Source organism: Falco cherrug, chromosome 7, assembly GCF_023634085.1.
Source record: "Falco cherrug isolate bFalChe1 chromosome 7, bFalChe1.pri, whole genome shotgun sequence".
NCBI lineage: Eukaryota > Metazoa > Chordata > Aves > Falconiformes > Falconidae > Falco > Falco cherrug.
The window spans coordinates 14897499-14913736 of NC_073703.1; the positions used below are offsets into that span (position 1 = coordinate 14897499).

Sequence of the window (16238 nt, forward strand, 5' to 3'; positions counted from 1 at the left end):
GAATGTATTTTGGAAATTTCAAACCTTTATCAGCATGTAGGAAAAATTACTGCTAGAGCACAGCCTTCCTTAGCCTACATTGTTATTACTTCTTGAAACTCACAACACAAGGAAAAGTGGCAGCAATGCAAGAAACCCCCTTTATACTGCATACCAACCAACGGGTGACCAGCAGGCTTCAAATACCATCAAAATAATGTGTAGATATGCCTAGTGTTCTCCTTCTGTATGCTTATTTCCATCTTCGGCACCAGTCTGCTATCCAAAGTCCGTGTGCCATTTCACACTTAAATTCTGTTGAGATTCTGGTCAATGTATTTGTAAAAAATACTGAAGCTTAAGTTTTCTGTTGTGCCTTCTCCTGTTTGATTTCCACGTTGTTGATGTGAGTACACCTCAGACCCTTTAGTAAATAATGGTAACAAGGAAAGTTTGGAATTAATCCACATACTAAGAATAGTTTACTTACCTTTAGCTGTCTGCACTTGATAGTATAATGCAGTTTATCGTTCCTTGCTATTATCCCACCCCCACTCCTTCCTCTCTGTAGAAATGGGAAACAGTTACTTCTTAAAAATGAAGTAAACTGTGGAGGCAGTTAAGCTGGAACTGTAGAGGCAGCTAAAAATCATGGGGCGTACAGATGTGCCACCTTGTGGTGGGGGGGGGCCTCAGCAAATTGCGGGTTTTCGCTGGAGTGATCCGAAATGAGCATGAAGGTGTATGGCACCAGGCAACCTTGTATTACTCAGGCTTTCCTATACGCAAAAACAGAATGAGGCATTTCCTTCCTTCACATCCTCCACTCCCTTCTCGGTGCTCACTGGAATTAATCCCATTTGTCACTTGCTTTGCATTCTATTTTTTTTCTTTTTTTTAAACAGTTTTCACTCGAAGTCCGAAGTCAATCAACTTTTCATGTCATTATCTCCATTTCAGCATATTAGGCTGTTCTGCAGATTCTGTGGCTCAGCCTAATTTTCTTAGTTCAGAAAAGGCTTAATATATGCACCTTTACCACAAGAAAAGTATGGTGCTTAGGGCTTTCACAGGCTGGATGCCTGAAGTAGGTACACAAAGAAGTGGCTGTCATCGAGTTAACCCTTGTAAACTGTGATTACAGCTATTTCCAGTTTGACTTGTATCTTGTCAGCCCATGACCACCACGCTGACAAGAAGCGGGGACTGAAGTGATTTATCCCAGTTGCGGTTTCTGCCAGTACATTTGCTGGATTTATCAGTATGTTCTCTGATCCATTCCACAGTCTGAATTCAGAATGATAGCAATGAAAAAAATTTGTGGCATTCAAAAGGCTTATCTGTTGCGTATTATAAAGAAAGCAATCGAGGATAAAAGGTAATCTGTCTTTTACTCGGCAAAGCAGGATGCAAGTGAAAATGTTTTTGTAAATATCCTGCATCTTTTATGTGCAATACCAACTTTCACTTTCGGATCCACACTGGTTTTAATTTTTCTTTTTCCTTACTAACTTATGGTTTCTGACAGTTGGTAACAGGAGGAAAAATACATACCTGAGGTTTTGTTTCCAGAAAGCTGGAGCTACTCGTGGTCCAGGCAGAGGCATGTATTTCTCTTGGCTCTGAAAAAATAAATCACTTGCTGTAAGTGTGGTTTGTAAGTGGTACTTAGTTCAGATCTTCATGAAGTTTTTTATTTAGAACAGATGAAAAGCAGTTTAAAGAAGGCACTAGCTCTAAGTTTAGTCACTGAACAATGCAGTTAATCTTTAATTACTGCTGATAACATTCATATCCTCACGTTTTCTAATTAAAGAAAAACTTCTTTCCACAATGCTTTAACTGCAGTTTTATTTGATCACGGTTTTATGTCTTGATATAGAAGTTCAATTGCATACTTTTTCGTGAAAGGATGCCATCGTGATCTGCATGTACAAGTCCGGATTCACTGCATAAATCCCTGATCCCTTGAATGGTCCAACCTACTTGAGTTTAAACCAAACATAACTAGTATCTCTCTCAAACTGAACTGGTTTAGTTTTATGGGAAATTTAGCTCGACTGGCACTTCTTCCTCTATCTTCTTACAAATGTGCATGCCCAGGGCTTTGGAAATCCAGTCACAAGCAAGTCCTTAAGGTTATATAGAAATTGTCCACCTAAAATGCCTAGCGATTCTTGCATTTCTTTAGCGAGGTTGTATTTAAAGGAATGTGTTAAGGTATCAAGCCCACACAAAACATGAAAACATGCAAAATGCACGTGCTGTAAACCATCCTTTTTAACATTTAAGCCTGCCCCCTTTACGTTAACCTGTGCATTGGTTCCTGCTTCCTAGCTGGCAGCAGTCCGCAGTGCGCACGCTATAAAGAAAAAAGTGGAAATGAATTGCAAGCACTTTGCTTCCGATTATGAAGGTTGTACATGGGCCTCCATTTCAAATGGAAACAGCTTAATAAAGTCTATTCCCTTTTCCCTCATATAGGAAATTACTTTTTGTCTTTTTAGATTAAAACATAACTGTAGGGATCCATGCTTTCCTCATCTCCAGGCTGGCTGGTTGTAATATGTACAGCCTAGGTTTGGCATTGGGTCATGAATGCAACATTTTTTAAAAAAACTTCCAGCTTTACCCTCAGGGCAACACATACTTACTAAGAAACTGTCATTCTGGTGCTCCTTGTTCCCCCATCCATTTAAAACGTGCTTTAGAACACCTTCCAGAACTTTCAGAATTTAAGACCGTAGAAGATAAAAATCTCTGTATCAGACTGTAAAACTAAGATGTTGGGTTTTAATGCCCTGCAGCAATAGTTAAAATGGGATTGGAAAGTCCTATGGAAAAAAATTCTGCAGATATGAAGTGCTAAAAGTTCTTATGCTTAAATCCTTATCCTTAGTTCCCTGGTCTCAAAAATCCAGATTAGATCAAGGTTAACTTTTGCTACATGCAAAAGATACAAGAAAAGTCCTGCTGTTTGTGCAAATGTTTCGTCAACACTGATATCTGAAAAACACTGCAACATGCATACAAAATAAACTTGTTTAACAAAGCAGTAAAATCAAGAGAGATTGAGAATATGACATTTCAGTTTGGATTTATCTTTTCAGGTTTTAAACTTAAGTGTAATTTTAAGATTACAAAGGATAATTATGAATCCTTTGTCTGGCTATAAGAATGTCTTTTTGGTTTTCATAACTGGTATGTGTTATAAAAATCATGTTGAAAAGATGACAATAAATTTTTTCTAGCAATTTTCAAAACCGATCCCTTAAACATTATTCATTTCTTTGTTTCCTTGTATTCATCCACATCATATTGAGCTGATTTAAATCTACAGGAAAATTAGAATGGGATGCAATAGATACTAAAACCAAAACAAATTAACAAAAAACCCAACCCAAACTATCAAATAGTTGACAACTATACAACATCTTCCTTTTTTGTTTGTTAATTAGCTACAGGAAATGTATTTTTTATGTAGCTCATTTTAGGGAAATCAAAGGCTGGGATTACCTTAGCTCAGTCAGTAGTACAAGGTAAAGCCATCCAGGCTCTTTTCACTAGGACAATGGACTATCATGACACTGAGTTTTGAAGGAGATGGAACAACAAAATGTGATAGTAGTCTGATGTGTCCTTCCTTTCTGGATGGAGTTGGCACAGTATATGGTTATGATAGGTCTCCTTGTTATTCATAGCGTGATAACCCTCAGCTTCAGGGAGTCCTACTTGTGATGACATCTGGACACTCAGATTGTGCTTATCATAACCTAAGATGTTGTCACAGAATTGAATTGTAACAGTACATTTTCAGTGGAGATATGAAAAATACAGAACTGATATGAAAAAATACTGAAGTTTATCTTGCCAGGTATGAAGTTCAGAGGTTTCTTTCTCAGAAGTGAATCCATATGTTTGTATTAAGATTTTACCAAAGTACTTACCATGTAGTTCTTTCTTCTGCCTGATCTTAAATATATTCTTTTTTAAAATTAAAAAAAAAGTGTATGTCTCTTCATGTACACAGATGGTTGGATAAGAATAAACCTTAAGACCTAGAGTTGTGGAACATTGCAGAAGTATCTTCCTAAAAACTCGCATAAAACTATTGTTCTTATGACTTCACATGTAATACTTAAATTTTACCTTAGTAACAATAAATACTAAAACAAGCTATTCATGTTTAGCTTTTAACTCGGATTGTAGCTTTACATAGATATGAATATTGCATATAGATCAAGACTGGATTATGCAGGTTACTTCTGTGGTTTTTTTCTTAAGTGGTCAAACAGGCTAGCCATTTTTAACACCACATAGGTCCATATATAGTGTAACTATTACTATAATATATTTGATCATTAAACGTTTTATGGACCATATAAAAATAATTTATCAGTAATATCTACAGGAAGAATAAAGCTTTGTTGCCTTGATAGTATGTACTCATTATTACACTGTCTATCTGCTACTCTTAATCTTTGAAAACAATTTTAGTTCCTCCTAATTGGAGTCCACCAAAAGGCAGATTGGAGGACAGTTTTCAGCCTTTTTTTTTTTTTTTTAATAGTTTTAAAACTGTGACTTCATTGACCTGCTAATACTACCTGTATACCTCATGAGAATGGAAAATTATCCTCATATTCAAATATTTTTTTTATATCTGTAGTTAATGGAAAAGAACTACACTGTGCAAATGATATGGTCCTCTTTGATTTGCACCACAAGTTACACTCCTTGATTAAACCACAATAAAGCTGAAATTGTTAGAGACTTCCAGTAACTACACATCTAGTTAAATGACAGTGCACTAAGCACTGCATTTTGTGATGTAAAGATGCTACCAGTTAAAGGCAGGAAGAAAAGACTGTTAAAAGGATCAGAAAGCATGTACAGCAAGTATAGTGGCACATGACTTAACATCTTACAGAGATCTATACCTGTACGTAATGAAAGGACTTGCGGTATCACTTAGCAGTAGGTAACCTTACATGCCTATGTGTTAAGGCAGTCTGTAACTCATCTGAGAGTGAGCTGGCTGTGCAAGAAGAGAGAACGACTGGTCAGAATCTGGGGGAAATGCTTTGGGTAGTAATTACGAGATTTGGGTTGGGCACTCCCAGGAATGTGCAGAGGAAAAGAGAGGCCAGCACTGAAGAGGCTAAGTTCAGACAGGAACTGGGGAAATGCAAGGAAGGGACAGGGACCGAAGTGTGGAGGTTCTGAGTCAGTAGACAAGGAAAATAAATCGTGAGCATTTCCAAAATCCTCAAGTGAAATGGAGCTTTAGAGAAGCAATTTCTTCAGCTGCCCATGGGCCTACATTGCAAATCTTTTGATGTGGCCCAAAATATTAGGTGCCTCTGTGTGCTCACAGCTACCCTCTACAGCTGTGAGTTTCTCCAATTAAATAGGCGTGATAGATCCAATACGTACTGCCCCTATTGCATGCTGTAGGTGTAAAGGTGTTCCTGTAATGGAATTTTAAAAACCTAGACTCACACATATACACACTCTACATTAAAACATCATTAGTGCTGTAAAGTAAAATATTCAAAAGGTACAAAATGCTAGTTATCCATCTTGTGCATGAAATCAGGGAGGGAACTTGTGAAGAAAAAAATTATGATAAAAAAAATAGTCTGTATCATAGTACATACTCATAGACACCACCAAATCAATGTGACCAAAGTAAGCTCTTGGCATCTCTTTATATACTTCAGCAAGTCCAGGATTTCACCTGATATTTAATGTAGATTTCTTCTTTACGATTCTATGTTATTTGCAAGTGTCCTGAGTCTTGAGACTTAACTAGACATTTTTTTCAGTGACTTGCTCTTTCCTATGCAATGTAGACAATAAAGCACTTTGGTACAGTCAGTACAAATGCAAAATAACAAAACATGAGACTGTCTATGGCAGAAATGCTACTGGATTACTACTGTATATTTAATACTTGATTTTAGGAAACAGCTGGAGTAAGACCTTTCCTAAACTTCGGCTAATTATATGGCCTATTACTACATGTGTTCTAAAAGCAAAATAATGTGGGGGAAAAGCATCCTGTTCCCCTGCAAAGCTGTGCTGTTTGCAGAGAGTTAAAAACTCACCAGTAGATTCAGAACAAGAGCAATTCTCTGTAATGATTGCGTTATTTATTACTCATTTGTCAGAGACAGGGACACCACTTAGTCACAAAAATGTAAGGCTTTCCAGCTGTTTACCATTTGAATGGTAGATAAGCATTTGCTGAACTGAGAGAATCTAATGAAAGCCTGTCTTTACTAGAGAATCTGTGTTAGTAATCGGTTTACAGAGTGAGCTCCACCACATTTCCTCACTTTTTCCATTCCCTCACTTACTGATAATGAAGTCCATGATATCCTACTTTAAATCTGTGTAAATTCAGGCCAGAATAGTCATTTGATAATCTAGTAAGGGTGTGAAGGGGGGATGCAAAGTGCTAGGGATCTGAGTGCAATTCACCGTATCAACTGGAGGGTGAGAACAAGCATGTCAGCATCATTCCTGAGGCATCTAGTGTGGGCAGGCATGGACCGGTGAGACAGTTTTTCTAATTATAAAAAGAAGAAAAGAAACTGTCAAAATATCTTTGCACTCGAAGTAGCAGGAAAAACTCAGACTGTCAAAACTGCAATTTCTTTAAGAACTCCTGCAAGAGAGTTAGGCAAGACTGGACGCTATTGATTTCAAACTGACTGTAATTTAAATATGCCTAGACTGAGGATTACCAGATAGCTTGTATTGCAAGTGAATAGCACCATCCTGCTCCTTTGTACATGTAGTTCTGTAGATTGAAGGAATGATCCTTTCTACCAGTGAACAGCTGTACTTCCAAGAGTTTAAATGTCTCCCACTGCAGCTGTTGCTGTGTTAGATGGTTGTTTGCCTGGCTTGTGGCATCAGCAAGGTTTGAATTTTGTCAGCAACTGATGAAGGTCAGGCTTTGAAACAGATCTTAATCAGAATTGGTGTTATTCTGATCTGCCTCTTTACTCCTGTCTTACCTTGCTTATCATAATTACCATGAAAATAATTTCTACCCTTTTAACATTAATTCCATTTGCTAGTTTTTTCCACTTACTTTTAATTCCATTTGCTAGTTTTTTCCACTTACTTTTGACAAAGGCTGCCCATTGCAACTAAAGTATTCTCCACCCAAACCTAAATATTACTGTTATGTGAGGCTGGAATGCAGAACATTTGGGATGTGATGGAGAGAAAGAGGGGGGGAGAAAAGCTAGGACGATGGGATCTGTGTATTTTTTTTTAATCCTATAACAGAGGAGAGGAAACTTGATTCCCTGATAGGGATTTGTCTAGGGTAGCAGTAATTTCTTGTTATCAGCTTTTTATGAAATTGGGTTGAGTGCATCTGCAGTATCTGTCTAGTTTGTATCTCTTGCATCTCTGTTGGCTCTGCCATACTTGACAGCATGTTACTGCAAGAGACCTTTTCTGTAGTAGAAAACTTTTTTTGAGCTAACTTTGTTAGCAGAATATATGAATACAACCCTTTTGCTTCAAGGACGTAAACAGTACAAATTACCTTGCCTTGTACATCATGGGTGGAAAACTGTGGTATGTGTGTGAAAAGAATTTTGAGGAATAGCTGATTCTAAGAATGCTAGTTATTTACTTAGGCAGTAGAAAGAATGTGATTTTGGAGACTATTGGCCACAGTAAGTCATATAGTAAGTCCATCAAACAATTCATGAATAACTAATACCCTGAAAATTGCTTTTCAGAGAATGGTTTGGGTTGAGAAGGGACCTTAAATACCATCTAGTTCCAACCCCCTGCCAGGGGCAGGGACCCCTCCCACCAGCCCAGGTTGCTCCCAGCCCCGTCCAGCCTGGCCTTGGGCACTGCCAGGGATGGGGCATCCACAGCTGCTCTGGGCAGCCTGGGCCAGCGCCTCGCCACCCTCACAGGGAAGAAGGTTATCATATCTATTCATATCTAGAAGATTTTCATGTCTATTCCATAAGTACACCAGGTTGATTTTTCCTGATACTTTCTAAATGAAAAATAAAACAATAAACCCCCCCCCCCCCAAAAAAACAAGCAAAAACCCTACCTCAAACTCCTTTTTTCCCCCAGAAACAAAAGTTTTAGTAACAACTTTTTGCACAGTGAGTAGGTGGATCAGCTTCAGTGCTGAAGTTACCGTGCTAAGGTACAGAACACGGCAGTCAACCGAACAAGGTTTGGGGTTTTTTTGTGGGTTTTTTTGTTTTTGTTTTGTTTTTATCTAGTTGACTGTAAACCACAGAATAAGATGATATAAATACTTAAGAAAAGTTACTGAAAAGCTTTTTTAAAGAATTTTGACAAGCAGTTTTTTGCTAGTTAACCACATTTCAATAAAATTCCTCCCTGAAGATCATGCTGTTGTTTACTTGTTTGTTTCATAGCATTGTTAGATGTGAACAATGCGTTGGCAGTATCTGGTATGAATTCTTGGTCTCTAAAAAGTCTCTGATGAATAGTTTATCAGATTTAACATGTATTCTTTAATCTTGAGTTACAGATTATTTTTTCTGGTCAAGTAAATGGGCTGTGCCCTTCCTGATTTTTCCTGTTGGTGACTAAAACTTTTTATATCTTCTGATTGAGAAGCCTGTGAAAGAAAAGACAGCTCTTTCAATGTATCCTAAAATCTAGGGGCTTGTTCCAGTTCTTAGACTCTTCTATGAGGATTTTGAGGTTTTATCAGTAATCCCCAATATCAACATGATTTTGATAGCCATTACTTAATCAGCGATAAGATCCCTGTTACAGGAGTCTCTGGTTGTACAGCTGTCAGAAAAAAAAAAAAAAAAAAGGAAAAAAAATGTAAAGAGAGATCACTTCTGTACACACAAAAGTTGAGGTAGGGTTACATGAGCAATGTTAATTCTGGTGTTTCACAAGTTCAGAGTGCTTGACTTCGCAGTCTTGGTTTTCTTCTGATATTGGAGTTGATAGCTATAACTGATAGGCACAGTTTGTAGTGTGAGGAGGAGAAAGCGTAAGATCACAAAACTTTTACAGAAACCCTAAAGATATCATTTATTCCATTACACATATTTTGCTCTGTGGAAATATTGTTTCTTAGGCCTCCAGAGAGGGGTGTTTGCAATGCCAAGTCAAGGTACTTCTGCCTTTTTCTTCAATGTAAAGAATTTTACTTAACTATTACAGAGATGATTAGAAGAATATTACAGGCACCAGTATCTCAAAACATAGGAGAGGATGTCTCAAAGAATAGAACTTTGATCCACCACCAGTCTTTCAACATCCACAAAGACTGCCTCTGATGTGGGTTATTGTCGGAGTATGCAGACTTGGTAAACTTTTTGCATGAAACTAGTAATGGGTGTCCTCAAGTATCCCAAGGGGCCTGTTAATGTACAAGCAGGTGCTGGCATGTGGAAGAGAATGGAGAACCAGCTATGTGAAGAGGGAAATTAGGAGCTTTAAAAGCAGTGGAAGAGAAGAAATAATGGAAAAAATCTGTGGCACTCCCAGAAAGAGGGAGAGAGATGTGTGACCTGGGGAGGAACAGAAATAGGGGACCCCCAGAGACAAGGTCTAGTATCCTGGTGTAATTTTAAGAAGGTGCTCTCTTCTTCTGTCTGATGCTTTTTCAAACTGTATCTAAAAGAAATAACGTTACATGGCAAATCAAATGTGTGTTAGGCTGTACTGCATGGAATCTTTCATTTCTAAGTTTTTGGTGAATATAATGAATATGCAATATATTTTGGCTTTGGTAATCTGCAGTGAAGGGATGGAGTGATTACTATACCATGTGGTGACAAAGCTTTGTTCACACAAAGAATAAGATACTGATACCCAAAAGTGTTCATGAATAGTAGAAATAAGATATTTCTTCTGTCTCTATGTATGGTGTGCTATTTCAAGCCAAGTTTTGCAGGCCTGATTGTGTGACCTATGCTTTTCCTGCTGGAAGTTACTCTCAGCTGAAGCAAAATGATCTGGTGTGACTGGGACAGCAGTCATTACAGTTGGTGCTGAGCAGGGCCAACCTGGGAGGTTGGTAGATAAGTGAGAAAGACATCCTTCTTTTTTTTAGTTAGTGTTATAATCTTTATTTTTCCTACCGAAGTGAAGAAATCCATTCTTCTCTGTGCTTGTCGAAGGAGACTGCCACCCTCATCAGTGGTCTCTGGTTCCTGGCCTGGATGTAAATGTGCAGGGGAAAAAAAATACAGCTTAGGTAGGGCCACACTGATTGTAGCAGAAGCTGTGGCATGGAGGATTGGTCCTGCAATTTCCTTTGTGATCTGTGATCCCTTTTGCTTTGTGAATGGAAATGTTGCTCTTTTCTAATGCACATAAAGAAGGAGCTAGTCTGCTCTGTGAAAAAGTACCGTTAAGTTACACTGGCCTGCATTTAGCACAAAAAGAGCTCACGTCAGGATTGGTGTGAAAATAAGTCTTCCATTTAGTGGCTTTCTGGAGTTGAAGATAGCGAATTTTTTTTTTTTTTTTTTAAACTTCTTATCATGCTTCCAGGCCAGTAAACCAAAGTGGTATTCCTGTAAAATGCTGAGGTCTAAATGTAAATCAGTCCTTTTTTTCTTTCTCCCTGCGTGCCCCCCCCCCCCCCCCCAGTTTATTTCTTGTGGATTACTGAGCAAAACTGAAAATACTGAATTTTCTTTGTGTTAGCATTGGCTGGTGCACCCAATTGTAAGATAATGGTGCATTGGAGCATTATCAAAATAGGTATCTGAAGAACTAGGTTGTTTCATGTTTCTTAGGGATTTTTTTGTGAAAAAGGAGAGTTCTGGTTTTGAGTGTTCTTCAGTTCCTACCCCACCCTTCTGAAAGATACGTATGCTCTCCCTCTTCAGTTTTGAGAAATACCCCCAGGGCACCCTTTTTATTTGAATTGATTTTCTGGTTGTTTATCTTTTTCAATCTGGTCATGAAAAGCACATCTGGTTCCTATTTTAATCAGTATTCCAGTGGGAGCAACATCATATTATAGAAGGCTAACAATGCTAAAATAATAATCCATAATGATGCAACTTCTGGTAATTTAAAACTGTTTTATCCACTGTTTGTAGAAGTGTGTTAATGATGTAGGCCAACTGATCTCTTTGTAGATTAAACTCACCCTGGGTCCTAATAACAGAGGAATATATCTGACATCCGCATAGGCGAACCCTTCGAACTGTCAGGAATTCCTGGTTTTTTTTCTGAAGTGTTTGAGCATTTTAGTACTTATGCAAAGTGCAATAACTGACTGTTGTGGCAACTAGAGTAATCAGTTGACAAAGATTGAGTAAAGCAGCCCCAGTGCTAGTTTACATGTAGACTTGTTCTGCCTCTTATTTAATGCAGTTCTGTCTCTAGAGGTGGTAGGGTTGGAGGTCTTTGCCTTGTTTTTCTTTACTTTGTTACTTGATTCACTATTTGGCATATATGATAAGCCTGCCAGAAAGCAACAGTGGTTATTTTATTACAAAACTGTGTGCTAGCAGCTAAACCGAGCCCTGCCATTTCAAATAGGTTGCCAAACAACCTTCAAGCGGTAGGACTTGTTTTCTGTATTTCTTATCTCTGTTTGAGCCAGCAACAAAGAGGAGAGGCTGCTATCATTTCTCTGACTAATGCATCCATACGTACCTTAGCAATTACATAAAACTGAAACATGAGATCTCTGCAGTTTTCACATGAGTTTGCAACAGCCCAGTGAAACAGCAGGCTCCGATACCTTACGTGACAAGGCGAGGCCTGGTTGAAGTGTGGACCTATCTCGATTACATTCGTATTTGCTTTGCCACTTACTTTAAAGTCTATCCATTCTGGTACCAACTCCAGATTAGACTTCCAGAACATTGCGGAACAACCTGAAGAAGCTCTCCTTTAGAAATAACTGTGAGAGGTGGGAAGAACACACTCTTAGTTATTGAGAAAGCTCTGATAACAGAGTACTCAATCTAAACCTTTCATTCACCCTTCAAATTACTTCTGGAACTGTCACTTTAATATATACCTGCTTCTCCCTTGACTCTGGTTCAGCAAAGTTTCTCACTGAAGCAGGATGTAGCATATTCTAAATTGGAAGGTCAAATTTAATACCAGTTTGATCAAATTGGGAGTGACATTCTTGGCAGGATGACAGTGTTATACATTAATTATTTTAGAGACTAAACTTCCAAGTGAAAGTTTGAGTTCATGACCTCTACTTTTTTCTGCTCTAACCTGGTTTTAGGAAAAGTTAAAGCCTGAAATAAAATGAAAAATTAAAATTAAAAAACCACTTTTTAGACAGGATTGGTTATGTCTTTGAGGACTGTAACTGCAGTTGCTGTTAGCAGAGTTCTCCTCAAGGTCTGTGATCTTGGTAGCAGAGCATGAAGGAGGTACAGAAATTAAAGTCGGCAGTGGGGTTCTCTAGTTCTATAAGTACTGCTCTTTCTTTAGTTTGCTTTCCTATCTTGAGACAACTGATAAATGGATTAATATCTTGGCACTTCGTTGATTTCATTCTTTGGAGGAAAATAAGCTATTTTTGTTGCAGCTCTAAAGAAGTAAATTATATAAAACATCAGAGCAAAGCAATGTGAATTTTAGAGGAGCTAAGCTTTTGAAATGCTGTGTCTGAACTTCTGTAAATAATCTGTGCTTGGGGTCAGAATATCAGGTCAGGGATATCCAATGACTACACATTAAAGCAGGGGATCCACAATATCTCTCATCACTAAAGCTTTTGGTTTGCATTTTTAAATAAGCCAGGAACAAGTGCAGGGTATATATAGTATTGCAGCCCTATGTCAGCAGAAGAAATGTCTTGAATAGCTTTGTTCCATCATCTTGAAACATGGAGTTAGTTAAACTGGTGACATTTGTATTTTCAACAACCTATTTACAAGAGAGAACCTCTGTAAGATTGTCAAGTGCTATTCACTGCTCTCATTTGAACTGATGCTTTATTCCTGGTAGACGTGGATGCATTTCAGTGGTAGATAAATGGAAATATTACTACCTGCTACATGCAAAAGTACTTTGGAACCTTCATCATGTTGTGGAGCTATTATATTTCTCTGCCAAATGTTATAAAAAACTAAAGAAATAACTTTGCTTAGGGGAAAATTATAGAATTGAAAAGAATGGAAAGATGGAAGATTCTCTTAAATGTTACTTTGGTGAACTGGATTTTATTATTTGTTTCACTTCTACTCCTATTTTGACACTATATAATTTCAGAATTTCAGCTGTAGTTTTTATAAACCAGTCTGATCTTTAGAATGTTCCATTTTGAAAGGACTCTCATGAGTCAAAAAATACTTTTGTTTCTACCGAGGAAGTGGTGTCTGTCTGGTACTTTTAGATTTCCCTAGTAGCCAGTTTCAAGCTGTGGGTGCTGAAACAATTTCCAGCCTGGGATGCTTTTCAGGTCATAGATGGTGTGTACTTGGCTAATGTTTCTGGTGTTGAAATTATATCCTGAATACAAACCAAATTTGTCTTTCCAGATGTTTGTTTAATTTCTGTATCCTTACGGTCTTCAAGTACCTTCCTCTGGTATTTTTCTCATACGTATCAAAATTTAGCTTCTAGCTGAGTTGTATAAATGCTTTCAGGATACTTGGGGATAACTGTGTAAATAACAAAAAAGAAAAAAAGCTTCCCAATATGTAAATGTATGATTTCTGAAACTTGCCGCTTTTCTTCAGAAAAACGTTTATGAACTCCATACCAAGAGTCATATATGCAAGGCGCAGTCATTCTGAAGAAATAACAGAGAAAGTCCTTGTAATGTGGGCTCATAGCTGGGGAAACTGAGGTATAAAGGAGAGATGTACGTTTTCCGAGGGTATGAAATGAGGTAGCCATAGATCTTGGAGTTAAGTTCAGGAGTTTCCTTACTGCAGGAGTTTTCAGAATGAGAGCAACCACTTAAGCTGTACCTTGGAATGTGTGTTTCACTTTCTTATTTTCCCCTCGTCATCATAATTTTCCCTTTTTTGTACTAGTATGAAAGATCATATATGTTCAGTTTTCTATGTACATGTATTTAGGAATAGTATGTGTGTTGTCAAATAAAACAGATTCCCAGAATGGATAAAGGCTCAGTAAATGGTAGGTCATGGAACTTCCGTGACTTTTGAGAACTACCTTTCTGCCCAGCCCACCCCCCAATATATTGCTCAGCCAGCTGCGGCTCAAGCATGTATTTCTTCACACCTCTCCCCTTGACCTCAGTATCAGAACAGATGCTCTTTTTGCCAGATTTTATCAGAACACTTCCCCTCCCTTTCCCACTAAAAATCATTAGCTCTACCTGTTTTGGAAGATGCTACTGTACTGTTTATGCAAAACAGTTCAAATTTTCCTTTGGCTCAAGAAACAGCTGTTTTGCTAAAATTGTCCTTTCTGTGTGCATAGTGCCAATGTGGAATTTTACTGAATAAATGAGTAAAGTTGCAGGGTGGGTACGAGAGAGGCTGAAAGAAATGTTTGGCATGAACTCACTTTCTTCAGGTAGTTAGTCAAGCAAGGTAATAAGTTTTAATAAATCTACAATAGAATGAGATTTAAGTGTAGTTTATAAAATAAAATTCCTAATTTTTTTTTCAGTGGGCAAACTACTTATGAATCAGTGGCATAATGCAGCCTTTAGAGTTTCATTTTATACAGTTAGACACCATTAGTTTTCTCTCACTTTCTCACTAAAAGGTAAGATGATACCGGACCATATAATTCCTCAGTTCTGGAACAGAAAACCCACCTGACTTCAATGATTGTGCTTAAAAACTGATGGTACGATAAAGTCACTCTATTTAACATCCAATATTATAAGATAAGAATATTAAGAGCAGCTTTATTGTACAAAATGAAAGCAGATAAATTATCTCTGCTTTATGAAAGCTTTACACATTCTAGAAACAGATGCCTTTTCAAGCCAATACAAAATTCCTAGATATTAGCTTTTCAAAGAGTAACAGCTGTCAGAAATCAATCCCTCTCGATTAACTACTCTTGGAGTAGGCCAGATTTGTTTTAAAATTAAACACTATCACAGAATGAGTTTCTAAAATCAATGTATTGTTTTCATGCTTAGTCTAAGGAAATTAAAGTTAATTCTGAATTCATTGTATAATTTATCCCGTATTTCATAATACGGGAAATCTTTCGTAACCTAAGTTTAAAATGTTGCTTTTGTCTTCTCTCGCAGTTTAAAGACTGTTATGCAGCTTTTCTGTTTAATTTTTTCTAGTTGTTTTAATCTGTTCACAGGAATGACAAATGATTTAGGGCTGGTATGAATTCAGTAAGTTGTATTGCTTGCCAGGATAAATCATTCTGGCACCTTCTTGAAGAGATGAGTCAGTTTGGAGTTTGACCTAGTCTTTTTTTTTGTTTTGTTTTTAATTGCAAACAGATAAATGTGTAAATTAAATATTTGGAGATAAAGTTTCAAATTGTAGGAGGGTGCCTGATGTCATAGAGCTGGACTCCTGCTAGATCCTCTGCCACATGCCTGTGTGTGCGTGCAATTCCCTGCCCGACTGCACCTGTTGAAGCTTTTTGCTATTTTGAGAAGACATTTGTGTGTGTGGCAACTCGTCTGCTTTTTAAATGGAGATGCATTTCTAGTGCCCTCTGGGCAGCAGTAACCAGTGTATTCAAGGACTCTGAGAGCATGGCACTTTCCCAGTCCTGATTAAATTTAACAAAATAATAAAAAGTCAATTATTCTTCTTTGCTGCTGTTACTGCAGTTTTAGACCAAAAAATTTTGGGAATTCAGATGTTCTGTTATAAATTGGTATAGTTTAGTGAGCAGTACTAGAGATAAGGAGCAAAGCTCAAATGATTTCTTATTCATAACCCTCATTTTAGACATTCATTTTTATTAACCAAAACTGGCTTTCTGTGGTTTAGGTGATAAAAAGCAAGATGCAGTTTTACATGGGGCAAAAAGAAGGTGATCTGTCGTTTATTGTCCATCTTTGGAAGAATTGCAGTTCTAACTTTCAATTTAGAAGCAGCAATAACTGCATTAATGAAGCTGCTAATTGTTACAGCCAGAGATACTATCATTTGCAGGAATGTAAATCTTTGCTGATTAGCTTTATCATAATGCTTTTCCTTTACTGTGACACTGAAGACAGGTACAATCAATATTTTATTTAACACCTAATGCTATTTTCAAGCATGAGACCGAAATAGATATAAAAGTACACGTTATCTTTGCTCAATGTTGATTTCTGT

At 37.5% G+C, this 16238-nt stretch overlaps 1 protein-coding gene across 2 annotated transcripts in view; it reads left to right on the top strand.

Annotated features, from left to right (window-relative positions):
* Window positions 1-16238, top strand: part of LOC114015106 (uncharacterized) — a 97120-nt gene that overhangs the window by 49923 nt on the left and 30959 nt on the right. The window lies entirely within an intron of this gene.